Source organism: Cervus canadensis, chromosome 19, assembly GCF_019320065.1.
Source record: "Cervus canadensis isolate Bull #8, Minnesota chromosome 19, ASM1932006v1, whole genome shotgun sequence".
Taxonomy (NCBI): domain Eukaryota; kingdom Metazoa; phylum Chordata; class Mammalia; order Artiodactyla; family Cervidae; genus Cervus; species Cervus canadensis.
In genome coordinates this window covers 35,211,748-35,238,942 of record NC_057404.1, presented here as the reverse complement: position 1 = coordinate 35,238,942, position 27,195 = coordinate 35,211,748, and the positions used below count along the sequence as shown (strand labels likewise).

Sequence of the window (27,195 nt, the reverse complement as noted above, 5' to 3'; positions counted from 1 at the left end):
TCATTTTTCATATCATTTAATATTACAGAGTGCACCCTTTTAAACTGTGTGCCCTACATACGAAAGCATCTAGCATAAATAATACCTGAAACCAGGAGTGATGCTAAATTCTTTAACAGGACTGAACCCTATGAAAGCAATATGTAAGCCAATGAAAACAAGTTTGTTTTAGCTACTCCTGAATTAAAGAAACAATTTTTTAAAGTATAAACATTATCCATATCATCAGCAGTAGAAACAGATAACAATTTTTAAATTAGTATATCCCCTTGGCCTGAACTTTACTGGATTAAGTGGCTTTTAAGAAAAAATAGATACATTCAGTATTCCTTTAACACTATTTCACAACTGCTAACAGATTTTAGACTATCAAGTGACCCAAAGAAAAAGCATTACAACTATGATGGACTCAAAAGCAATTTGGTGAAATGTTATTTGAAGTCTCTGAGGCTGCTAAAGGCCAAACACATGGAAGTTTATTTTCCATTTTTACTGACTGTAGTTTTATCCAGACCAATGGTCCTTTCATTTCATGGTATTTTCTCAATCCATTGCTCTAAGTTCTCAGCTCTCACCACAATCAGGATGAGGTGGGGAAAAGCAGAGCTACAATTATCACCATGAGATCCTATCAGCCGTGGCCTCCATTGACACCACTACTTTCCAAGCTGCTATAAATGTGTTAAGCTGCCTTTGACCTTTTCCCTCATCTCAGTGAGCTACAAAGGAGAAACTTTCACTAAACTGTTATTTTTCTCCTAAGATCCATAACTTGTAAAGCCTTGAAACTGAGATACCCTTATCTTAAGAGAATATAATCACAATCTAGTGCCTCCAGAAGCTTTCTGGAGATTCCAAGTTGCTGCTTCTACATTTTTGGAGTAACACTGCTCTCGTTAGCAATTATTTCTTACCAGAAATTACATTCTGGCTAGTGAATTTTATCTGATGCAACATAAATTCATGGCTCCTCTGCCTTTATCTTTCTCTGAATATGGAGTATATTGAAAGTAATTGGGGTGAGGAAGAGTTTCTTTGTTTTCTTCTTTTATGTTCAGTTTTTTACTATACTCTGTTGTACTTTGTGGATATACTACCTCATATTGTTTCATTTATGTTGTCTTTCTAGGTGAACTATAAATTCCTCAAACCAGTTAAGAGCTTTCCTAATTTGTAAAACCTCCTTCCATGCTCAATACCGAACAAAATGTGGTAAATGTCAGCTACCTAAAACAGGCAGTTAATCAATGACCACTTGCTTCAAAGGAAGTAAAATTTATAATCATTATCTATAAGTTAAATTTCCCAAATAGTAAGATAATTTTGAATAAATCCATTAATACTTTCAAGGTAAAATTTTAGTTTACATCCTTCTGTGGTATATAATCTACTTATGTTGTCATACATAACATACATGTGCACTGTACTTATTAATGTATATACATAAAAAATATATGTCCAAATATACACATATTTTAGTGTACTACCACAGAGTTGTGAAATCACAAGGCATGAAATGAGCCACGTTGTCTACAAATTGTAAATGTAGAGTAGTGTGTTTTTGTCATAGGACCATTTTTTATATAGGCTTCTGTCTAATCTTGCATTTTGAAGAATTATTAGAAACCTTAACCTTGAAAAAGTCTGTGGGAATACAGTTGCATAGCCAGTAAAATTAACAATTTGATCTAAGCATCTAGGTCATGGTTTAACTTTCTAAGCATAGTATAAACTAGCAGGAATCTTTGTTTATTTTCCCTCGAGGGCAAGTCTCTCTGACCTGTTTTGTTTGCTCCTGTAATCCAAACAATTAGAATAATGCTTGGTGCATATTAGGAGCTCAATAAATATTTGTTGAGTAAATGACTGAGTGACTTATGATTGTGTACAAGAGGGCAATATGTGAGTTTATATTGATAGAATTAACTGGATGAAGGGAGAAGGGATGTAGACCTTAGCAAAAAGAGAGAACTGTATGTTCAAAGGCCCTGACGCAGAAGATAATGGCCCAGTACTGAAAAACCTCAGAGTAACTGGAATATGGGAAAATGGTTTGAGATAGCCATGGAGATAGAAATGGACTATATATTTTTTACACTTTTTATTTTTCATTGGGATATAGCTGATTAATAATGTTGTAATAATTCCAGATGAACAGCAAAGGGGCTCAGTCATACGTATACATGTAACCATTCTCCCCTAAACTCCTCTCCCATCCAGGCTGCCTCGTAACATTAAGCAGAGTCCCATGTGCCACACAGCAGGTCCTTGTTAGTTAAGTAAGTAAGTGTTAGTCGCTCAGTCGTGTCCGACTCTTTGCGACCCCATGGACTGCAGCCCACCAGTCTCCTCTGTCCATGAGATTTTCCAGGCAAGGATACTGGAGCGGATTGCCATTTCCTTCTCCAGGGGGCCTTCCCAACCCAGGGATCGAACCCAGGTCTCCTGCACTGCAGGCAGATTCTTTACCAACTGAGCTGTAAGGGAAGCCTTTGTTGGTTACATATTTTAAATAAAGTGGTATGTAAATAGACTGTATTATAAAAATCTTTTTAGGCCATGATAAGAATGGTGGGTTTTTTTCTTTTTTTTAATTGATTTGTTTATTTTAATTGGAGACTAATTACTTTACAATTTTGTGGTGGTTTTTGCCGTACATTGACATGAATCAGCCATAGGTATACATGTGTCCCACCATCCTGAACCCCCCCTCCCACCACCCTCCTCACCCCATCCCTCTGGGTTGTCCCAAAATACCAGCTCTGAGTGCCCTGCTTCAAGCTTCAGACTTGCACTGGTCATCTATTTTACATATGGTAATATACATGTTTCAGTGCTATTCTCTCATATTGTCGCACCCTCTATCAGTCAGAAGCATTGCCGGATTTCAGGCAGGGTGGAGTTATGATTTGCATTTTGAGGAAATTATGCTTGTGGAGTTGAGAAAGGTTAAGAGTTCAGTGTGAGTGAAAACAGGGAGCCCATTTTTAGTAGGCTGTGTGGTACTCCAGGTAAGAGATGATGACGGCTGCCCTAGATGGTAGTGATGTAGAGGAAAGAAACTCCTCTTGTTTGCATAAGGTTGCAAAGTGCATGCGTGCATGCTCAGTCATTTCAGTCATGTTCAACTCTTTGTGACCCTATGGACTGTAGACTGCCAGGCTCCTCTGTCTGTGGGATTCTCCAGGCAAAAATACTGGAGTGGGTTGCCATGCACTCCTCCAGAGGATCTTCCCAACCCAAAGATCGAACCCAGGTCTATCCCACTGTAGGCAGATTCTTTATCATCCGTGTCACCAGGGAAGTCCAAGAATACTGGAGTGGGCAGACTATCTCTTCTCCAGGGGATCTTTCCGACCCAGGGATCAAACCAGGGTCTCCTGCATTGCAGATGGATTCTTTACCAGCTGAGCTCCCAGGGAAGCCCAAGTTCACAGAGTACCATGCACTTTCTCCATTCCATTTATCAGTGTTTGTGATTGCCTGTTTTTTTGTATGACTACTGAGTAATATCTGCCCATACAATCTCTGATCTCTATGTCTAGTTTGATTCTCCATCCTACACTAGCTTTTAACTCAACACCTGGCATGTAGTAACTGCTCAAAAAATATTTGTTGACTGAATGAATGAAAGCACATTCAAAATTAAAACCATCTTGTCACCATATATCAAAGTAAAGAGAAACTTGTTAAACAATCCATGTGTGAAACTTTAGAATTTTTAAAGAAATCTCAAAGTACTATAAAAACCTTAAAATGTATGGAAATTCTAGGGCTTATTGTGTTTTCTTAATGTTTCTAAAAGATGATTGGCTGAGATAGCTCCACTTTGAGTAGCCCCCTAGCTTATGAGGCAATTTATTCCATTGCCAAAGAACTGCGCTTTGAAAGTAATTCTTATGATAAAACAAAAACCTATATTCTTTTCACTCCCATTATTAATCCTAGTTCTGAATTCTGGAACATCACAGGAAAAATCCAGTCCTTTTATTATTTTAGGAATTATATAAGTATTTAAAGGTAGCTCTGTTGAGTCCACTCTCAAGGTTAAACAATCTAAGCTGCTAGTGGCTCAGCAGAGAATCCACCTGTGATGTCAGAGCCATAGGAGACATGGTTTCAACCCCTGGTTCTGGAAGATCCCCTGGAGGAGGGCATAGCAACCCACTTCAGCATTCTTGCCTAGAGAATGCCATGAGCAGAGGAGCCTGGCTACCGTCCAGGGTCGCAAAGAGTTGGACACAACTAAAGCAACTGAGCAAGCAAGCATGTACAGCATGCTTTCTAGGCTTTTTATAATCCTGAATGCCCCTTTTGGAGGCATTCTAGTTTGCTACTGATCCTAAAATGTATGCCTTCACTTGGAGAGTACTACATCATGTACGTGCGTATGTATGTATGTATGTAGTTTTTAAATTTATGAGGCTAAGAGTCAACACAATACTGCAATTGTGATATCACCAGCCCAGCATGTAGTGGGTTTACAGCTTTCTACAATCTAAATATTGTCTTTAAATTATTTTAAAAACTTAATTGACTGAGGAAAAGTCACATGCCTAAGTTGGGTTCTCCTCATTCAGATCTCATGCTTCTACCTATGTGATTATTTCCCATTACATGCGAACCTCAAGATTTTCATAGTAAAAACATAATGATCAAAAATATAAATGATCCTTGCCATGGTACACTTACATTGATTAAAAACAATAATTATCAGCATGTTTCTAATTTCCAAGCAGGATTCAAAACAATTATTTAAACTCAAATACTTTTTAATAAAGTCTGGTTTTCACATAGAAGCATAGATAATGTTGCACATGGAAGTCAAGTGCTCTTTGTATAAAGTGTGGCTCATCCAAGGAATGCACATGTTTTCTAAAAGATAGTTCCAAACTGAGGAACTTTTCAATTTTAATTAGGATAATAATACCTACCACATTAATATGGCTATTTTCTCACATCTAATAAGTCTGTCAGTACAAATCTAAAAATATATTTAAGCACATGAAACAAAATCATGTCCAATTATTAAGTGCAGCTATAATTTTAATCTGTTTGTTAAACCTAGATCAAATAATATTATAGCCATTATGGCTGATAAACTGAAGTCTAAATACTACAGGATTATTGAGTAAATTATTAATTATGGAGTCTAGCTGAATCAGAATCCATTATAAGCTATAGTAGCTTTTATTAAACTTAATCACTGCTATAAATATTAACACTGTCATTATAAGTATAATGGAAAATGTCAAGAAATTTCTCATTTTGAAATGTATTATTTTGCATCTTTTCTTATTGGATCTTCTAATAATAGATAAAATAGGACCTGTAAGAATTCTTTAAAAGAAATTGATATGGATAGAAATAGAAAAATTGAATGTGCATAAGAAAAATGTATATCATAATATATCAAAAGCTAACAACAATTTTACAGTCAATAATTTTTGCTATATGTAGGTAATATGTTATCCTAACAAGAAATTTGACATCTATGGTATGTATTATATAGTTTAATAACTAATAATGATTAATATTACATCTATATGATATTTAATAATGGTATGCAATAATCACATACTGTATATAAACACACATACACACACATATATATATGTTTTCATAAGTATGTAGATTTTTGAACTGGATCACATTTAAATACAATAGTCTCCCCTTATTCTTGGGAAATAGGTGTCAAAACTCCCAATGGATGCCTGAAACCACAGATAGTATTAAACCCTATGTATGCTACTTTTTCCTAGACACATATACCTATGATAAAGTTTAATTTATAAATTAGGCACAGTAGGAGATTAACAATATTAATGAAATAGAATAGTTGTAACTATATACTGTAATGAAAGTTACATGACTGTAGTCTCTCTCTCAAAATACCTTATGATACAAATTTTTTTAAGATTTATTTTTCATGTGAACCATTTTTTAAAATAATTTTTATTTATTTAATTTTGCTTGTGCTGGGTCTTTGTTGCTGTGCGGCTTTTCTCTGATTGCAGAGAGTGGGGGCTACTCTTTGCTGCTGTGCGCATGATTCTCATTGCGGCGGCTTCTCTTGTTGTGGAGCCTGGGCTCTAGTGCACACGGGTTTCAGAGGTCGCAGTACATGGGCTCAGTAGTTGCAGCACGTGGGCTTAGCAGTTGTGACTTCCGGGTTCTAGAGCACAGGCTCAGTGGTTGTGGTACATTGGGCTTTGTTGCTCCGCAGCATGTGGGATCTTCCTTGACCAATGATCGAACCTGTGTCTCCCGCATTGGCAGGCCGATTCTTTACCTCTGAGCCACAAGGAAAGCCCCTCACGTACAAATTTAATGCTTTTTTTTTTAATCTTTGCTAAGCACTTTCCACACACTGTGGCTATAACTAGCGCAGTTTGAGACGCAACAACAAAACTGGTACAAATTTCTTTTTACTTCTCTGCAATGTCATGGATAGAAGATTCCTTCTTACCATAGATTTTAGCAACCTCAGCAAGCTTCCTTTCCTTACCAAGTTGAGAACTTTCACCTTTTCACTTAAAGACTTATGGCTTCACTTATGGCTTCTCTTTGACACATCTGAACTGACAGTATCACTACTCTTGCACTCTGGGACCATTATTAAGTAAACTAACAGTTACTTGAACACAAGCACTGTGATGCCAAGACTGTCCATCTGATGACCACGATGGCTGCTAAGTGAGTTATAGACAGATTACACAGGACAAACAGGGTTCATGTCGTGAGATTTCATTGTGCTACTCAGAAAAACATGCAATGTAAAACATATGAATTGTTTATTTCTGGAAACCTTCATTTAATATTTTTGTACTGGGTTGACTGCAGGTGACTGAAACCTCAGAAAGTGACACTGTGAATAAGAAGGAAATACTGTAATTTTTTGCACTTATTTATTTTTCTATAGGATGAGCAGTTATCAGATTTTTAGTAAATAAATGCTAATTGTAACTTCATATTCACAACAGATTCTTTTCACATAACAAGTTCGTTTGGTAGAACAATTGTTAGTTTGTACAATAAATAAGTCTCAGCTCATGAAATTAAAAGAAATAATACCATCTGGACAGTTACTTAAAAGCTGGACCAGATGGTCACTTCTGGTTTTATTCATTTGTATTAATCTTTGTTTTTTATTGTAATTTCTGTTAGTTGAATAAATTTCCTTTTATTGCAGATAAGAAGCATCCTATAAATAAATCAGAACCAGTGCAATGATCTTTGAACTTTTGCTTCAATACTTAGGTACTATGAATTCTGAAAGACTGTATTATTCCTTCACACAATTTTATAATTTTTAGTCAATGCCAAATTTCTTCATAAAACTTTCAGTTCAGTTCAGTTCAGTCTGTTAGTCGTGTCCGACTCTTTGTGACCCCATGAATTGCAGCACGCCAGGCCTCCCTGTCCATCACCAACTCCCGGAGTTTACTCAGACTCATGCCCATCAAGTAGGTGATGCCATCCAGCCATCTCATCCTCTGTCGTCCCCTTCTCCTCCTGCCCCCAATCCCTCCCAGCATCAGGGTCTTTTCCAATGAGTCAACTCTTCGCATGAGGTGTCCAAAGTATTGGAGTTTCAGCTTCAGCATCAGTCCTTCCAATGAACTTTAAGTAGTTGTAATTTATATTTTCTAACATGTAATTTTTGATTCATTTTTTAAAAGTCTTGTTTCATTTCAAAATGTAACAAGTAGATTTTGCACAGCAAAGGAAACCACAAACAAAACAAACAACCCTCAGAATAGGAGAAAATAGTTGCAGATGAAGCAACCAACAAGGAATTAATCTCCAAAATATACTAACATCTCATACAGCTCAATATAAAAATAAATAAATAAATAAATAACCCAATCACAAAATGACTCTATTTTCCAATAAAAAATGAATAAAAAATAAGATGTGACAAGTGGAATCTAAATATCATAGCAGCCTTATCCTTGCTATCATTCATATTTTTAAAATACAGTCAGAAATTTAACATCATGAACTTTCTCTTGAACTCATATATCCCTTCTAATTACCCAGATAACTTTATTAATATGTAATATTATTAAGTTTTATCTTTTGTAGATCCCCTATCATAATTTTCAGTAAGGGAATATTTGTGTAAATTGAAATATAATTTTAAAAATTTCTTGTGACTTCAAGGTTCTCAAGTCATAAAAATTTCTTTTGGATTGAGTTAGAACTATTTGTAATACAAACTTGAGTAATAAAACTTGAATATATTACATGTTTTATGATAGTTACTATAAATAGCAAAATTTTATTAGAATGCATCTCTTAATGAGATAAATGTAGTTTTATTCCCCAATTAATTTACATATGTAGGGATGAATATTATTTATGGCTATAATAAGATAGAGTTCACTGCTATTTCTATTCTATTTGATCTACTATCGAATAGCAATCAGTTAGGTACTTTTGAATTTCGTTGAAAACAGAGGATTAGAAACCATGTGATTTGCAAATAAAGTTGCTACAGTTAATAGATTAGTTTACTTCATCAGGACAAATACCAAAATTTGTAATGGTCATTTGATTTAGTGCTGAAGTGGGCCTTCTACACTAAATTCAACAGTGGCTGCAACACAGGATGAAAGAGAAGCGGGATTTTTTTTTTCTGAAGTAAGAAAAGGGCAGTTGTGAAGGGGGATGTGAGATAGGAAGCCAAGTTAGATACAGGTATGCTTAATCAAGCTGATCTTGTGTGTGTGTGTGTATGTTGTTGTTTTCTAATTGACCACGTCAAAGCCTTTGACTGTTTGGATCACAATAAACTGGTAAATTCTGAGAGACGGGAATACCAGACCACCTGACCTGCCTCTTGAGAAATCTGTATGCAGGTCAGGAAGCAACAGTTAGAGCTGGACATGGTACAACAGACTGGTTCCAAATAGGAAAAGGAGTACGTTAAGGCTGTATATTGTCACCCTGCTTATTTAACTTATATGCAGAGTACATCATGAGAAATGCTGGGCTGGAAGAAGCACAAGCTGGAATCAAGATTGCTGGGAGAAATATCAATAACCTCGGATATGCAGATGATACCACCCTTATGGCAGAAAGTGAAGAAGAACTAAAGAGCCTCTTGGTGAAAGTGGAGAGTGAAAAAGTTGGCTTAAAGCTCAACATTCAGAAAACAAAAGTTTTGGCATCTGGTCCCATCACTTCATGGCAAATAGATGGGGAAACAGTGGAAACAGTGACAGACTTTATTTTGGGGGCTCCAGAATCACTGCAGATGGTGACTGCAGCCATGAAATTAAAAGATGGTTACTCCTTGGAAGAAAAGTTATGACCAACCTAGATAGCTTATTAAAAAGTAGAGACATTACTTTGCCAACAAAAGTCCATCTAGTCATGGTTTTTCCAGTAGTCATGTATGGATGTGAGAGTTGGACTGTAAAGAAAGCTGAGCATTGAAGAATTGATGCTCTTGAACTGTGGTGTTGGAGAAGATTCTTGAGAGTCCCTTGGACTGCAAGGAGATCCAACCAGTCCATCCTAAAGGAAATCAGTCCTGAATATTCATTGGAAGGACTGATGTTAAAGCTGAAAGTCCAATACTCTGGCCACCTGATGTGAAGAGCTGACTCATTTGAAAAGACCCTGATGCTAGGAAAGATTGGGGGCAGGAGGAGAATGGGACGACAGAGGATGAGATGGTTGGATGCCATCATCGGCTCAATGGACATGAGTTTGAGTAAACTCCAGGAGTTGGTGATGGACAGGGAGGCCTGGCATGCTGCAGTCCATGGGGTCGCAAAGAGTAAGACACGACTGAGTGACTGAACAGAACTGAAGGAAGTTTGAAGATCTCTGATCTAGTCCAGTGTTCCACTAGCAAGATAATCCATTTTAAGACAACCTTGAGAGGTATTAATAGCCATTGGTAGCCTTACATGTCCTCATTACCTCAATTCAAGTTTAAATGTCCAAGGTACCCTCAGGCTGGGGAAGAGGAAAGAGTATGGAGAAGGTGATTTTATTCCAGTTACTGATACCAAACTTTTAATCCAACTGTACTGAATTTCTAATTCCTCTTAATTGTTCTGGACCATAGTGGGTCCAAGCGCAATAGTAACATGTATCACACCATCTTAAGGATTCCCTGCCTTCAATGATTTTAACCAGAGCTAGCATCCTGGAGAGACTTCCCTAGTGGCTCAGATGGTAAAGTGTCTGCCTACAATGCGGGAGACCTGGGTTTGATCCCTGGGTCAGGAAGATCCCCTGGAAAAGGAAATGGCAACCCACTCCAGTACTCTTGCCTGGAAAATCCCATCCTCGAGAATCAGTCTGTACTTTAATGAGGAAACTCTTCAAATATACACAGCACTCAGTATCAGAAAGATCCATTTCTGCAGTCACTGAAGGTTCAACAACATTTGTTGGATTGACTTTGTTTTACTAATAACACTGATCATAATTTCTCCCTTTAGTTATTGTATAGCTCACATTTTATCATCTTGTCTAGACATATATCAGAAAAAAACTAACCTTCTATCTGTGTCACTCCCTTGGGATAATCTAGACAATTATCCTAAAATAAAATGGTGTTACTTTTAAATATAAAGTTTTCTTAAGATTCATGCTGAACACTAGTGAACTTTAACTTGGAAACATATAAGCTCACGACTCATTGGACCTATAATTTTTCCATGGATTGATACAAGCTTACCAAATGAAATATGTAGGATTTACCTATCTCCTTTTTTTTAGAAAATACTATAACTTTTGCCAGTTTTTCAGCCTTATGTCATCTCTGCCACTTATACTGATTTACCAGCTATCATAAGAATTATATATGAGAGTTTGTATATATATGTACGTGTGTGTACATGAATTCTCTGCTCTAGGGTTTGTCTTTACATAGACAATGCTAATGTAAGGTATCTATGTATTTATCTTCTGTCTTGGTTTTAATTTCTTTTAAAATAAATAATACTTTATTTCATTTGACAGGAAATGAGGAAGCAAAATATTAATTTTATTAAATGAGTTAGAACATGCTGCATGACAATGCTATAATGGTATAATTTTTGTTTTAATCAATTTGAGCAAAAAATATATTTCAATATGGCATTTTAAGTATTGGGCATCATCCACTTAAGCTGACATTCAAGCATGGATTATTAATGTGTGGACTGTAACACCCCATTCATATGAGCATTTAAGCCACTGGTGTGTATTCTGTTCATTGTACTCTAGTGAGGTTTTTATTGTCTGAATACATAATTTTCCTTAGGGTAGTTCTCACATTCTAACATGGTCATTATCATAACAAGTGCACCAGGGTTTTTTTGTCCCTCCCTTAGCTTGTATATTGGTTATCAAACACTACTCTAAAATGTTCTTCTCCAAATGACATGTTTCCTTAATAATGTTTACAAAATGAAGCAAGAATTTAACTTTAGTAATTGTTTGTAATAAATGGAAATATGAAATCATTATCAATGTCCCAATATTTAATAATTATAAATATTTAATAATTCAGGAAAGACTGAGTGAATGGAGAATTTCAAAGTCCAGGTTCTTTAAAAGTAACACTTTTGCATTTAGTCATTCAGATAGTAACTGGGTACCTAGTGTGTGTCAGGGACTGTAAGAGGCACTATGGAATCTGTAGGATATAAGAAAGATTCATGACTTTAAGACACTTTCATTTAGTTGGAGAACAGAGAGAGGTCTGGTGGTGGGGATGAAAGAAATAAACAGGAAAATGTGAAGAGTGGAAATGGAAGTGGGCACCCTCTTTAGGTATTTGATTATTGGTGACCTCAGATACTGCAGCTGGAGAAGGACATGACAACCCACTCCAGTGTTCTTGTCTGGAGATTCCCAGGGACGGCGGAGCCTGGTGGGCTGCTGTCTATGGGGTCGCACAGAGTCGGACACGACTGAAGCGACTTAGCAGCAGCAGCAGCAGCAGATACTGGAGGGTAGGAAGTTGCAGTAATGAAATGGATGTTCCCTGACAAGCCTGAAACATTTTTTATCTACGAGATTGTCACCCTTGGAATTGACTCAGTCTAATTTTACAATTTTTCCTGCCCTGTACTTTTAAAACTATTGTTGTTGGTCAGTTGCTAAGTCATCCAGGTCTTTGAGATCCAATGAACTGTAGCACGTCAAGCTTCCCTGTCCTTCATCATCTCCTGGAGTTTGCTCAAACTCATGTCTGTTGAGTCAATGATGCCATTCAACCACCTCATCCTCTTTTGTGCCCTTCTCCTAGTGCCTTCAATCTTCCCCAGTGTCAGGGTCTTTTCCAAAATGAGTCAATTCTTCACATCAGGTGACCGAAGTACTAAAGTTTCAGCTTCAGCATCAGTGTTTCCAATGAATATTCAGGATTGATTTCCATTAGGATTGACTGATTTGATCTCCTTGCAGTCCAAGGGACTCTCAGGAGTCTTCCCCAGCACCACATTTCAAAAGCATCAATTCTTCTTTTGGTCCAACTCACATCCATACACGACTACTGGAAAAACTATATCTTTGACTAGATGGATCTTTGTCAGCAAAGTAATGTCTCTGATTTTTAATATGATGTCTAGGTTTGTCATAGCTTTTCTTCCAGGGAGCAAGCGTCTTTTAATTTCATGGCTGCAGTCACCATCCACAGTGATTTTGGAGCCCAAGAAAATAAAGTCTGTCACTATCTCCATTTTCCCCCCATGAAGTGATGGGACTGGATGCCATGATCTTAGTTTTTTTTTCTGAATGCTTAGGGGTTTTTTTTTATTTATTTTTTTATTGAAGGATAATTGCTTTACAGAATTTTGTTGTTTCCTGTCAAACCTCAACCTGAATCAGCCATAAGTAAACATATATTCCCTCCCTTTTGAGCTTCCCTCCCATCTCCTTCCCCATCCCACCCCTCTAGGTTAATACAGAGGCCCTGTTTGAGTTTCTTGGCCATTAGGCAAATTCCCATTGGCTATCTATTTTACATATGGTAATAAAAGTTTCCGTATTACTCTTTCCATGCATCTCATTCTCTTTTCCCCTCTCCCCATGTCCACAACTCTATTTTCTATGTCTGTTTCTCCATTGCTGCCCTGTAAGTATTCTTCAGTACTGTTTTTCTAGATTCTGTATATATGCGTTAGAATATGATATTTATCTTTCTCTTTCTGACTTACTTTGTATAATAGATTCTAGGTTCATCCATCTCATTAGAACGGACTCAAAGGCATTCTTTTTTATAGCTGACTAATATTCCATTGTGTGCATGTACCAATACTTCTTTATCCATTCATCTGTTGATGGACATCTAGGTTGCTTCCATGTTCTAGCTATTGTAAATAGTGCTGTAATGAACAATGGGATACATGTCTCTTTTTCAACTTTGGTTTCCTCAGATTATATCCTTAGGAGTGGGATTGCTGGGTCATATGGTGGTTTTATTCCTAGTTTTTTTAAACAAATCTCCATACCGTCTTCCATAGTGGCTGCATCAATTTACATTCCCACCAACAGTGCAAGAGCATTCCCTTTTCTCCACATCCTCTCCAGCATTTATTGTTTGTAGACTTTTTGATGATGGACATTCTGACCAGTGTGAAGTGATATCTCATTGTAATTTTGATTTGCATTTCTCTAATAATGAGTGATGCGGAGCATCTTCTCATATGTTTTTTAGCCGTCTATATGTCTTCTTTGGAGAAATGTCTATTTAGGCCTTTTCCCTACATTTTGATTGGGTTGTTTGTTTTTCTGGTATTGAGAAGTGTGGGCTGCTTGTGTGTTTTGGAAATTAATCCTTTGTCAGTTATTTCATTTGCTATTATTTTCTCCCATTCTGTGGGTTGTCTTTTCATTGCCTATAGTTTCCTTTGCTGTGCAAGTTTTTAAGTTTAATCAGGTTCCACTTGTTTACTTTCATTTTTATTTCCATTACTCTAGGAGGTGGGTCATAGGGGATCTTGCTTTGACTTATGTCATCAAGTGTTCTGCCTTTGTTTTCCTCAAAGAGTTTTATAGTTTCTGGTCTCACATTTAGGTCTTCAATCCATTTTGAGTTTATCTTTCTGTATGGTGTTAGGAAGTGTTCTAGTTTCATTCTTTTATATGTAGCTGTCCAGTTTTCACAGCACCATTTATTGAAGAGACTGTCTTTGCCCCATTGTATATTCTTGCCTCCTTTGTCAAATATAAGGTACCCATAGGTGCATGGGTTTATTTCTGGGCTTTCTCTCTTGTTCCATTGGTCTATATTTCTGTTTTTGTGCCAGTGCCATACTGTCTTGATGACTGTAGCTTTGTAGTATAATCTGAGGTCAGGAAGGTTGATTCCTCCAGCTCCATTCATGTTTCTCAAGACTGCTTTGGCTATTTCAGGTCTTTTGTATTTCCATATGAATTGTGAAATTTTTTGTTCTAGTTCTGTGGAAAATCTCATTGGTAATTTCACAGGGGTCACAGTGAATTTATAGATTGCATTTGGTAGTATAGTCATTTTCACAATATTGATTCTTCCTACCCAGGAACATGAAATATCTCTCCATCTGTTTATGTTGTCTTTGATTTCTTTCATCAGTGTCTTAGAATTTTCTGTGTACATTCTTCTATCTCCTTAGGTAAGTTTATTCCTAGATATTTTATTCTTTTTGTTGCTATGGTGAATGGGATTGATTCCTTAATTTCTCTCTCTGATTTTTCATTGTTAGCACATAGAAATGCAAGTGATTTCTGTGTATTGATCTTCTATCCTGCAACAACACTAAATTCACTGATTAGCTCTAGGAATTTTCTGATACTAGTCTTTAGGGTTTTTTCTATGTACAGTATCATGTCACCTGCAAACAGTGAAAGCTTTACTCCTTCTTTTCTGATATGGATTCCTTTTATTTCTTTTTCTTCTCTGATTGCTGTAGCTAAGATTTCCAGAACTATGTTGAATAATAGTGGGGAAACTGGACACCCTTGTCTTGTTCCTGATCTCGGGGGGAATGCTTTCAGTTTTTCACCATTGAGAATAATGTTTGCTGTAGGCTTATCATATGTGGCCTTTACTATGTTGAGGTAGGTTCCTTCTATGCTCATTTTTTGAAGAGTTTTCATCATAAATGGGTGCTGAATTTTGTCAAAGGCTTTTTCTGCATCTATTGAGATTATCATATGATTTTCATCTTTCAGTTTGTTAATATGGTGTATCACATTGATTGATTTGCATATATTGAAGAATCCTTGCATCCCTAGAATAAACCCAACTTGATCATGGTGTATGGGCTTTTTAATGTGTTGCTAAATTCTGTTTGCTTAAATTTTATTGAGGATTTTTGCATCTATGTTCATCAGTGATATTAGCCTGTAGCTTGCTTTTTTGTGTTGTCTTTGTGTGGTTTTGGTATCTCGGTGATGGTGGCCTCACAGAATGAGTTTGGAAATATTCCTTCCTCTGCAATTTTTTGAGAGTTTTAGAAGGATAGTCATTAGCTCTTCTCTAAATGAAAGAATTCTCCCATGAAGCCATCCAGTCCTGGGATTTTGTTTTTTGAGAAGTTTTTGATCACAGCTTCAATTTCAGTGCTTGTAGTTGGGTTGTTCATAATTTCCATTTCTTCCTGGTTCAGTCTTGGAAGGTTGAACTTTTCTAAGAATCTGTACATTTCGTCCAGGTTATCCATTTATTGCCATATAGTTGTCATCATAGTCTCTTATAATCCTTTATATTTCTTCATTGTCTGTTGTAACCTCTCCTTTTTAATTTCTAATTTTGTTGATTTGATTCTTCTCTCTTTTATTCTTGATAATTCTGGCTAAAGCTTTGTCAATTTTGTTTCTCTTCTCAAAGAACCAGCTTTTAGTTTTATTAATCTTTACTATTGTTTCTTTCATTTCTTTTTCAGTTATTTCTGCTTGTATCTTTATGATTTCTTTCCTTCTACTAATTTGGGGATTTTTTTTTTCTTTTTTTTCCAGTTGTTTTAGGTGTAAAGTTAGGGTTTTCTATTTGATGTTTTCCTTGTTTCTTGAGGTAAGATTGTATTACTATAAACTTCCATTTAGAACTGTTTTTGCTGCTTTCCATAGGTTTTGAGTTGTCATGTTTTCATTGTCATTTGTTTCTAGAAATTTTTTTATTTCCCTTTTGATTTTTTCAGTACCCTGTTGGTTATTTAGAAATGTGTTATTTAATCTCCATGTATTTGTGTTTCTTACAGTTTTTTTCTTGTTGTCTGATATCTAGTCTTATAGCATTGTGGTTGGAGAAGATGCTTGATATGATTTCAATATTCTTAAATTTACTGAGCTTTGATTTGTGACCCAAGATGTGGTCTATCCTGAAAGATGTTCCAATTGCACCTGAGAAGAAGGTGTATTCATCTGCATTTGGATGGAATGTCCTGAAGATATCAATGAGATCCATCTCATCTGATGTATCATTTAAGACTTGTGTTTCCTTATTAATTTTCTGTTTTGGTGATCTGTCCATTGGTGTGAGTGGGGTGTTAAAGTCTCCTACTATTATTGTGTTACTATAGAGCTCTCCTTTTATATCTGTTAGTGTTTGTATTATGTATTGAGGTCACCTGTGTTGGGTTCATAGCTATTTACAATTGTTATGTCTTCCTCTTGGATTGATCCCTTGATCATTATGTAGTGTCCTTCCTTATCTTTTGTAATCTTCTTTATTTTAAGGTCTACTTTGTCTGATATGAGGATTGTTACTCCAGCTTTCTTTTGCTTCCCATCTGCATGGAATATATTTTTCTGTCCTCTCAGTTTCAATCTGTATGTGTCTTTAAGTCTGAAGTAGGTTTCTTGTAGACAGCATATATATGGGTCTTGTTTTTTTTGTTGTTGTTGTTGATTTCTTTGACTTTATTTTTTAGAAGATTGTACAAAACACTTCAAAGTGTCATTTTTTTTTTTACCACTTATCTTCTTCTTTTTTTTTTTTTTTAAATTTTTTATTAGTTGGAGGCTAATTACTTCACAACATTTCAGTGGGTTTTGTCATACATTGATATGAATCAGCCATAGATTTACACGTATTCCCCATCCCGATCCCCCCTCCCACCTCCCTCTCCACCCGATTCCTCTGGGTCTTCCCAGTGTACCAGGCCCGAGCACTTGTCTCATGCATCCCACCTGGGCTGGTGATCTGTTTCACCATAGATAGTATACATGCTGTTCTTTTGAAATATCCCACCCTCACATTCTCCCACATAGTTCAATAGTCTGTTCTGTATTTCTGTGTCTCTTTTTCTGTTTTGCATATAGGGTTATCGTTACCATCTTTCTAAATTCCATATATATGTGTTAGTATGCTGTAATGTTCTTTATCTTTCTGGCTTACTTCACTCTGTATAATGGGCTCCAGTTTCATCCATCTCATTAGGACTGATTCAAATGAATTCTTTTTAATGGCTGAGTAATATTCCATGGTGTATATGTACCACAGCTTCCTTATCCATTCATCTGCTGATGGGCATCTAGGTTGCTTCCATGTCCTGGCTATTATAAACAGTGCTGCGATGAACATTGGGGTGCACGTGTCTCTTTCAGATCTGGTTTCCTCAGTGTGTATGCCCAGAAGTGGGATTGCTGGGTCATATGGCAGTTCTATTTCCAGTTTTTTAAGAAATCTCCACACTGTTTTCCATAGCGGCTGTACTAGTTTGCATTCCCACCAACAGTGTAAGAGGGTTCCCTTTTCTCCACACCCTCTCCAGCATTTATTGCTTGTAGACTTTTGGATAGCAGCCATCCTGACTGGCGTGTAATGGTACCTCATTGTGGTTTTGATTTGCATTTCTCTGATAATGAGTGATGTTGAGCATCTTTTCATGTGTTTGTTAGCCATCTGTATGTCTTCTTTGGAGAAATGTCTGTTTAGTTCTTTGGCCCATTTTTTGATTGGGTCATTTATTTTTCTGGAATTGAGCTGCAGGAGTTGCTTGTATATTTTTGACATTAATCCTTTGTCTGTTTCTTCATTTGCTATTATTTTCTCCCAATCTGAGGGCTGTCTTTTCACCTTATTTATAGTTTCCTTTGTAGTGCAAAAGCTTTTAAGTTTCATTAGGTCCCATTTGTTTAGTTTTGCTTTTATTTCCAATATTCTGGGAGGTGGGTCATAGAGGATCTTGCTGTGATTTATGTCGGAGAGTGTTTTGCCTATGTTCTCCTCTAGGAGTTTTATAGTTTCTGGTCTTACATTTAGATCTTTAATCCATTTTGAGTTTATTTTTGTGTATGGTGTTAGAAAGTGTTCTAGTTTCATTCTTTTACAAGTGGTTGACCAGTTTTCCCAGCACCACTTGTTAAAGAGGTTGTCTTTTTTCCATTGTATATCCTTGCCTCCTTTGTCAAAGATAAGGTGTCCATAGGTTCGTGGATTTATCTCTGGGCTTTCTATTCTGTTCCATTGATCTATATTTCTGTCTTTGTGCCAGTACCATACTGTCTTGATGACTGTGGCTTTGTAGTAGAGTCTGAAGTCAGGCAGGTTGATTCCTCCAGTTCCATTCTTCTTTCTCAGGATTACTTTGGCTATTCGAGGTTTTTTGTATTTCCATACAATTGTGAAATTATTTGTTCTAGTTCTGTGAAAAATACCATTGGTAGCTTGATAGGGATTGCATTGAATCTATAGATTGCTTTGGGTAGAATAGCCATTTTGACAATATTGATTCTTCCAATCCATGAACACGGTATGTTTCTCCATCTGTTTGTGTCCTCTTTGATTTCTTTCATCAGTGTTTTATAGTTTTCTATGTATAGGTCTTTTGTTTCTTTAGGTAGATATACTCCTAAGTATTTTATTCTTTTTGTTGCAATGGTGAATGGTATTGTTTCTTAATTTCTCTTTCTGTTTTTTCATTGTTAGTATATAGGAATGCAAGGGATTTCTGTGTGTTAATTTTATATCCTGCAACTTTACTATATTCATTGATTAGCTCTAGTAATTTTCTGGTAGAGTCTTTAGGGTTTCTATATGTAGAGGATCATGTCATCTGCAAACAGTGAGAGTTTCACTTCTTCTTTTTCCTATCTGGATTCCTTTTACTTCTTTTTCTGCTCTGATTGCTGTGGCCAAAACTTCCAACACTATGTTGAATAGTAGTGGTGAGAGTGGGCACCCTTGTCTTGTTCCTGATTTCAGGGGAAATGCTTTCAATTTTTCACCATTGAGGGTGATGCTTGCTGTGGGTTTGTCATATATAGCTTTTATTATGTTGAGGTATGTTCCTTCTATTCCTGCTTTTTTTTTTTTTTTTATCATAAATGAGTGTTGAATTTTGTCAAAGGCTTTCTCTGCATCTATTGAGATAATCATATGGTTTTTATCTTTCAATTTGTTAATGTGGTGTATTACATTGATTGATTTGCGGATATGGGTCTTGTTTTTTTATCCATTCAGTCAGTCTATGGCTTTTGGTTGGAGCATTTGGTTCATTTACATTTAAAGTAATTATTGATATATTTATTCCTATTGCCATTTTCTTAATTGTTTGGGATTGATTTTATAGATCTTTTTCCTTCTCTTGTATTTCTTGACTATATAAGTCCTTTTAACATTTGTTGTAAAGTTGGTTTGGTGGTACTGAATTCTCCTAAGTTTCGCTTGTCAGAAAAGCTTTTTATTTCTCCATCAATTTTGAATGAGATCCTTGCTGGGTACAGTAATTTTGGTTGTAGATATTTCTGTTTGATTACTTTGAATATATCCTGCCATTCCCTTCTGGTCTGCAGGGTTTTTGCTGAAAGATCAGTTGTTAAACATATGGGGTTTCCCTTGTATGTTACTTGTTGCTTTTCTCTTGCTGCTTTTAATATTCTTTCTTTGTGTTTAGTCTCTATTAGTTTGCTTAGTATGTGTCTTGGTGTGTTTCTCCTTGGGTTTATCCTGTATGGGACTCTTTGTGCCTCTTGGACTTGATTGACTATTTCCTTTTCCATGTTGGGGAAATTTTCAACTATAATCTCTTCAAAATTTTTCTCTTACCCTTTTTTTTTTGTCTTCTTCTTCTGGAACCCCTATAATTTGAATGTTGGTGCATTTGATATTGTCCCACAGGTCCCTAAGACTTTGATTCCCTAAGACTCAGTTATTTTCATTCTTTTTACTTTATTCTGCTCTTCAGAAGTTATTTCCACCATATTATCTTCCAGGTCACTGAGTCGACCTGTTTTGGATATTCTGCTGTTGGTTCCTTCCAGAGTGTTTTTAGGTTCAGTAATTGTGTTGTTTGTTTCTATACATTTATTCTTTAATTCTTCTAGATCTTTGTTAATTGATTATTGCATTTTCTCCATTTTGTTTCAAGATTTTTGATAATTTTTACTATCTTTATTCTGAATTTTCTTTTTCAGGTAGTTTGCCTATTTCCTCTTCATTTATTTGGACTTCTGTGTTTCTGATTTGTTCCTTCATTTGTGTTGTGTTTCTCTGCATTTTCATTATATTTTTTTAAACTTATTTTGTTTGAGGTCTTTTCTCAGGCTTCAAGGTTGAATTCTTTCTTCCTTTTGTTTTCTGCCCTCTTAAGGTTGATCCAAAAGTTTGTGTAAGTTTTGTATAGGGTGAGATTTGTGCTGGGTTTTTGTTTGTTTGTTTGTTTGTTTGTTTTTCCTATGATGGGCAAGGCTGATTGAGGTGGTAATCCTGTCTGCTTATGATTGGGTTTGTAATTTTGTTTTGTTTGTTGTTTAGATGAGGTGTCCAGCACAGTGCTTCTGGTGGTTGGGTGATGCTGGGTGCTGTATTCAAGTGGTTTCCTTAGGGTGAGTTCTTACTATTTGATACTCCCTAGGGTTAGTTCTCTGGTAGTCTAGGGTCATGGAGTCAGTGATCCCACTCCAAAGGCTCAGGGCTTGATCTCTGGTTAGAAACAAAGATTCCACAAGTGGTTTGTTATGGCATTAAGTGAGATTAAAACAAATACCCAAAAACAAGAAACCAAAGATGAACTCCAGACAAATGGCTGTTACAAAATCAGGCAAATAATGTTTAAAATAATGGAATATACACATGTACATATACACCCATAAACAAAGTCAAAACAGTCAAATTAAAATAAAGTACAGTAGATTCACCCAGGAAACAAAGGGAATCAAAAATTATATTTACCAATTAAGAACAAAACCAACTAAAACACAAATCAGAAAACAAAACTAAAGCAAGCTGCCAAGTGGGGAATAAAGCATTGAAAACAAAACTAACAAATATGTTGAGAGGAAAGGAAAGAAAGAAAAGAAAGAAAGAATAGATATTGAAAATTAAATAGAGGTAAATGAAGATTTATATACATTAAAGATTAACTGCAAGGAGAAAAGAACAGTAGGAAAGGCAAACAAAGGAATAAATATAGAAAAAAATATAATAGGTTTAAAAAATTAAAATTATAAAGAAGAGAAAAGAAAAAAAAAAGGGAAGAAAAAATAAAAATGGAAAACTCCACAAAACTGCAGAAGCCCAATGTAAAGGCACAGGTTTATAGTAACAATAAAAAGTGTGACTGAATATACACATATACATATACACCCATAAGCAAAATCAAAACAGTCCAACAAAAATAAAATACAATAGATTGATCCGGCAAACAAAGGAAACCAAAAATTATATCTACCAGTTAAGAACAAAACTAACTAAAGTACAAACTGGAAAACAAAACTAAAGCAAGGTGCCAACTGGGGAAGAAGGCAATGAAAACAAACCTAACAAATATGTTGAGAGGAAAGGAAGGAAAGTAAAGAAAGAAAGAATAGATATGCAAAGTTAAAAAGAGGTAGATAAAGAAGATTTATATATTAAAGTTTAATTGCAAGGGGAAAAAACAGGGAAAGCAAACAAGGGAGTAAATGTAGGAAAAATAATTTAAAAATTAAAATTAAAGGAAAAAAAAAAAGAAAACTCCACAGAACTGTAAAAGCCCAGAAGCCCAATGTAGAGGCAGAGGTTTATAACAGCAATAAAAAATGTGACTGAGGGAAAAAAAAAAGCTCAAAAGCTTAATTAGATTTCATAGTGCCAATTAAAATCAACAACTACAACAGAGCAGGGAAATAAAGGAAAAAGAAAAAGAAAAAATACAAAAGAATCTACAGAACAAGTCAAAACATAAGAATAATAAATGTTTTTCTTGAGTCACTGCTGTCAGAGTCCTTTCCCTCGCTGGGAGTCAGAGTCCACCTCACCTCCCTAGGAGGCCCTCCAACACTGTGCTGGTCTCTGGACCTGCTGTGGGGGCAGCTCAGAGTCTGACCTGGTCCTACTCCTGTGTGTTCTTGCCCCCAATGTCCACAGCTAGCAGAACTAGTGTGTTTTCTTTTGTGGGAGCTCTCAATGCCCTTTTATATGTTCCATAGACACAGAGTCTGCCTAGTTGATCCTGTGGATTTAATCTTCAGCTTGTGCAGCTGGTGGGAAGGTTTGGGGTCTTCTTCCTTAGCCACACTGCCCCTGGGTTTCAATTGTGGTTTTATTTCCACCTCTGCATGTGGATCGCCCACTGGGGTTTGCTCCCGAGGCTGCCCTGGAGGACTTGGGTTTGCTCCTGAGGGCCAGGCGTGGAAGTGGTGCAGCTGCTTGGGTCGCAGGGGTTCTGACAGCACCAGGTCCTCAGGGGAGTTGGTGGCTAGGGCAACAGGAAATACAGTGCTCTAGAAGGGTATGGCAACCAGTATTGGCCAATACACTCCAGTATTCTTGCCTGAAGAAACCCCTGACAGAGAAGCCTGGCAGGCCACAGTCTACAGGGCTGCAAAGAGTTGCACACAACTGAAGTGAACCCTACACACATAGATGTGAGGTTTCTTTGCCTGTGGCAGCTCTGCCCCAGTGAGAGTTGAGCGTGAAGGTGGCACAGCTGCTTGGCTTGCGGGGACCCTGGTGGTGCAAAGTGTGCAGGGACACGGACTGCCTCCACCCCAGGAGTTATGGCCCTATCAGAGTCTTTTTTCAAGCCTCTTGTAACTGGCGATCAGAAGGCTTCTGGACAGTCTTTCTCTGGGGCTCTGCCCATTCAGGCACTTAGAGGGCTCCCTTGCCTGGGGTCCTTCTCTGTTGTTTGGTGCATTCCGTGTGTCAGGCACATAGAGGAGACCCCCCTGGCTGGGGTCCTACACTGTAGATCAGCACATCAGGCACTTAAAGGGGCACCCTGGCTGGGGTCCTTGTCTGTAGTTCAGTGTCAGGCATTTGATGGGCCAGCCTCTCTGTTGTTTTGTTGCCGATGCTGGCAGGTGGGGACAGAGAAGCTGTGGTGGTGGCTCCACCCCCTACTCATGACTCAGCAGTATCACCTTGTTTCCATGGCTGCCCAGCTTTCCTCCAAAGGCATTTCCCACCACAGTCTCCTCCCTCACATCCCCTTGATCTGTCTCTCCACAGCCAACAGCAGCCCTCGCCCTGGGATTGCTCCACAATCCCTAAACTCCAGCTCCCAGCTGTTGTGCCTTCCAGGGGACCTGCATCCCTGCCCAGGGTATATACAGCTGTGGCAAGGACTGTCTGATTCTCATTCCATTTAGGCTATCACATATCAGCTGGTTCACTCTCAGCCTTAAACGTTTCTCCTCTGACTCAGACAGTTGCCCCATGTGGGGATTGGACCCCTGCTTCAGTTCCCCCAGGAAATGGCAACCCACTCCAGTATTCTTGCCTGGAAAATCCCACGGATGGAGGAGCCTGGGAGGCTGCAGTCCATGGGGTCACAAAGAGTCAGACACGACTGAGCAACTTCACTTCACTTCAGTTCCCCCACCCACTGAGGGCAGGGCCAGTCCTACTGACACTCCTGTTTTTCCCCCTAGTCCCTTCATTCTACCAAGTTTTGCGTGGTTCTTTTCTGCTGGTCAGGTACTCCTGTCCGCTCCCAGCTGGTGTTCTGCGTGCACTTCTGTGTCTGAAGGTGTATTCCTGATGTATCTGTGCAGAGAGATGTACTCTACATCCACCTATTCCTCCGCCATCTTGTTCTCCCCTGAATGTTGAGTTTTAAGCCAGCTTTTCAACTAGCTCCTCTTCACTTTATGCCATTAGGCTGGTGTCATTTGCATACGTGAGGCTGTTGATATCTTGATTCCAGCTTGCAATTCATCCAGCATGGCATTTCGCATGGTGTACTCTGCATATAAGGTAACTATATCTTCTCCATTTCCTTCTGTGTTTCCTTCTGTCCCTCTCTTTCTGCCAAATTCTCATTTTTATTTTATTCCTCAGTTATATGAGAAACATAGAAGTCCTATAACCCCAGTTTTATTTTGGGAGATTATGAAAATGGGAAGACTGGCAGAAGTCAGAATGTACAATCCAGTAGCACTGGCTAGTATGATATGGAAAATCTCCATGGGCAAGGAAGGAGTCCCACACCAGAACTGTAGTTTTTATAGGGAAGATGCAGGAGAGTAGAAAGGGTAGACTTAATACCAAATCCAGATCTGATCTGATAAACCAGATGCACGCAAACAAACTGGGTGAGCTGGAGCACATGATCCCACTGTTACTATGTGTGCAGGACTCAAATGGATGAATGTTGAGGTTAGTATATTTCTAAGCTAGCATACAAATCAAGGGCTGTAGTATTTGGGGTTGTGGGGAGCTCTGCTCTGCTGTTCTAGCATCTGGTGATACAAAGTTCAAAACCGTGGAAGCCATCCTCAATGTTTTCACACTATAAACATAGGCATAGATATGCAAACAAATAATATGCCCAGGTAAGGGAGAAATTCCCCACCCCACCCTCCGTCTTTTGGAGGAGTCACTGGTTATTTCAGAAACAACAAATAAGGTGATGTGGCAGTAATTTGATGGGAAACTGAATAATGAGTGGACATTAACCAGTTCTGTTCATGTGAGTTAAGGACTGCCCTGGTGGCAGTAGTGATGAAGATCCTGCCTGCCAATGCAGGAGACTTAAGAGATGTGGGTTTGATCCCTGGGTTGGGAAGATCCCCTGGAGAAGGAAATGGCAACCCACTCCGGTATTCTTACATGGAGAATCCCATGGACGGAGGAGCCTGGTGGGCTACAGTCCATAGCATTGCAAAGAGTCAGGCACAACTGAAGTGACTTAGCATGCATGCATGCATGCATGTGAGTTTAAAAAGGTGCCTTAGGAAGTAAATCAGGAAATTATGCAGCATTGGGCTAAATAGATATTTTGAAGAAGGAGACTGAGATCACACATTTCTTCAAACTCCACAGCTTGGCCACTGACTGAGGAAAGCATAATTTGGGATGGAGTTTTGTACTGATTTAGAGGGTATAAAGAAATTGAGGTGAAGCTTTGACCTTGAAGTGAAAGAGATGTCCCAAGTGTCCCAGCACATGTTAGGAGAAAAGATGTTGTCCAATGAAACCACCTACAACCAAGGGAAGCATGAAGTTAAAGGAGATGCTTACAAAGACGAATTCTCATCACCTGGAAGGGATAGAAAACTACAATTTTGAAACATGAGTATTTATCTACTTATTGTATTATATTTTGTACTATCTTTTAATATAACAAAAGTACTATTGAAAATACCATATTGTCTTAACTTTCTTGAGGGAGATAGGTTGCTGTTCAGGCTCAGGTCAAAATGTAAGTGTATGACAAAACCCACAGAGAGAAGTAAGCCAGAAAGATAAGGAACATTACAGCATACTAACACATATATATGGAATTTAGAAAGATGGAAACGACAACCCTATATGCAAAACAGAAAAAGAGACACAGAAGTACAGAACAGACTTTTGGACTCTGTGGGAGAAGGTGAGGGTGGGATGTTGCGAAAGAACAGCATGTATATTATCTATGGTGAAACAGGTCACCAGCCCAGGTGGGATGCATGAGACAAGTGCTCGGGCCTGGTGCACTGGGAAGACCCAGAGGAATCGGGTGGAGAGGGAGGCGGGAGGGGGGATCGGGATGGGGAATATGTGTAACTCTATGGCTGATTCATGTCAATGTATGACAAAACCCACTGAAAAAATAAATTAATTAATTAATTAAAAAAAAAGAAAAAAGAAAAAAAAACCCACTGAAATGTTGTGAAGTAATTAGCCTCCAACTAATAAAAAAAAATAAATAAATAAAATAAAAAATTTAAAAAAAATAAATTTAATGTGAAAAAAAATGTAAGTGAGAGTTAAGATCTCAGCATGAGCACTTTGTAATGAAATAGACTGTAGCTATATGTGAGAGCTGGGAGTGGGGGGTGAAAGTTTCAGCAGCAGGTGTTCAGAAGTGTCCCCCAAACATCACTGTGACTTTGGCTCTTGAATTTGATGGTGTCTTTATAGAGGACTGATTACACTTGGGTATCTTTGCCCTTCTGTGAGGTTAGAAATATCAGGAGGGGTTGGGGAGGCAGCTGGTTCTACATGTTGGGAGAGGCTGCTGTTTCATCCAGTCCTACACAGATGGGCCCACAAGTAAATCACCAACTGGAGGATGCTGATTCCAGTATAAAGACATTTCCTCCCCACCCTGCCTAGTGAGACAAGCAAGGACTTCTATATTTATGCAATCATTTATTCCTTTATGCATTTCCTAAATATTTATCGACTACCTGCTAAGCTCTGTGTTTTCTGCCAATGGCCAGAGAAAGGCAGCGCCCCTGTGATGGTGCCATAGGCAAAAGTCAAGTCCTGCAGAGAGTTCAGACTCCAAACAATTGCAGGAGGGGAGCTGCTGCAGCTCTGGGCCACTTCAGCATGCAGACGAGCAGAGCGCTCTGCAAGGCCCGTCGCTGTATACTTCTGCATCTGCTCAACTTCAGACAAGCCTGCAGATAGGAAATGTCACTAAGAGATGTAGAAAAGATTTCGCCAGCCTCTGAAGTCTGAGCAGGGACACTGAAGGAGAGAAAAGACAGTAAAATAATAAAAAGAAAAGAAAAAGAGTAATTTTTGCAGAAGAGAAAAGAGTAAACTAAAAGGGAGATAGCAAAGTGATATGACCTAAAAGAAAAAGCATTGAACTTAGTACAAAAATCCTGTTTCTCGTGCACTTACTATATTCCATGCATTGTATTAGGTCATTTGATACCATTCACAATGTGATGCTTGATAGCAACTGTATTTATTCATGCCCTATTTAAAGATAAATAAGCCAAAGTTTATTTGGTTGGGTTAAGTCAAATCATATCAAAAGTGGAACTGATAACAGTAATCTCCTATTCTGTTTTCTGGTTGTCTTGGAAAGATCCTAGAAGACATGGTTATTGCTG

At 37.7% G+C, this 27,195-nt stretch overlaps 2 long non-coding RNA genes across 2 annotated transcripts; one reads left to right on the top strand and one right to left on the bottom strand.

Moving 5' to 3' along the window:
• Positions 1–440: 440 nt before the first annotated feature.
• Positions 441–20,214, bottom strand: LOC122422279. The gene is made up of 3 exons (XR_006263763.1): positions 20,084–20,214; positions 10,538–10,540; positions 441–453 (listed from the first exon to the last, which is right to left on the bottom strand). It is a non-coding gene; the product is annotated as an uncharacterized LOC122422279 (long non-coding RNA).
• On the top strand, positions 2,147–26,919 carry LOC122422278. Its single transcript, XR_006263762.1, has 3 exons — positions 2,147–2,283; positions 9,948–9,954; positions 26,909–26,919. It is a non-coding gene; the product is annotated as an uncharacterized LOC122422278 (long non-coding RNA).
• The last annotated feature ends 276 nt before the right edge of the window (positions 26,920–27,195 follow it).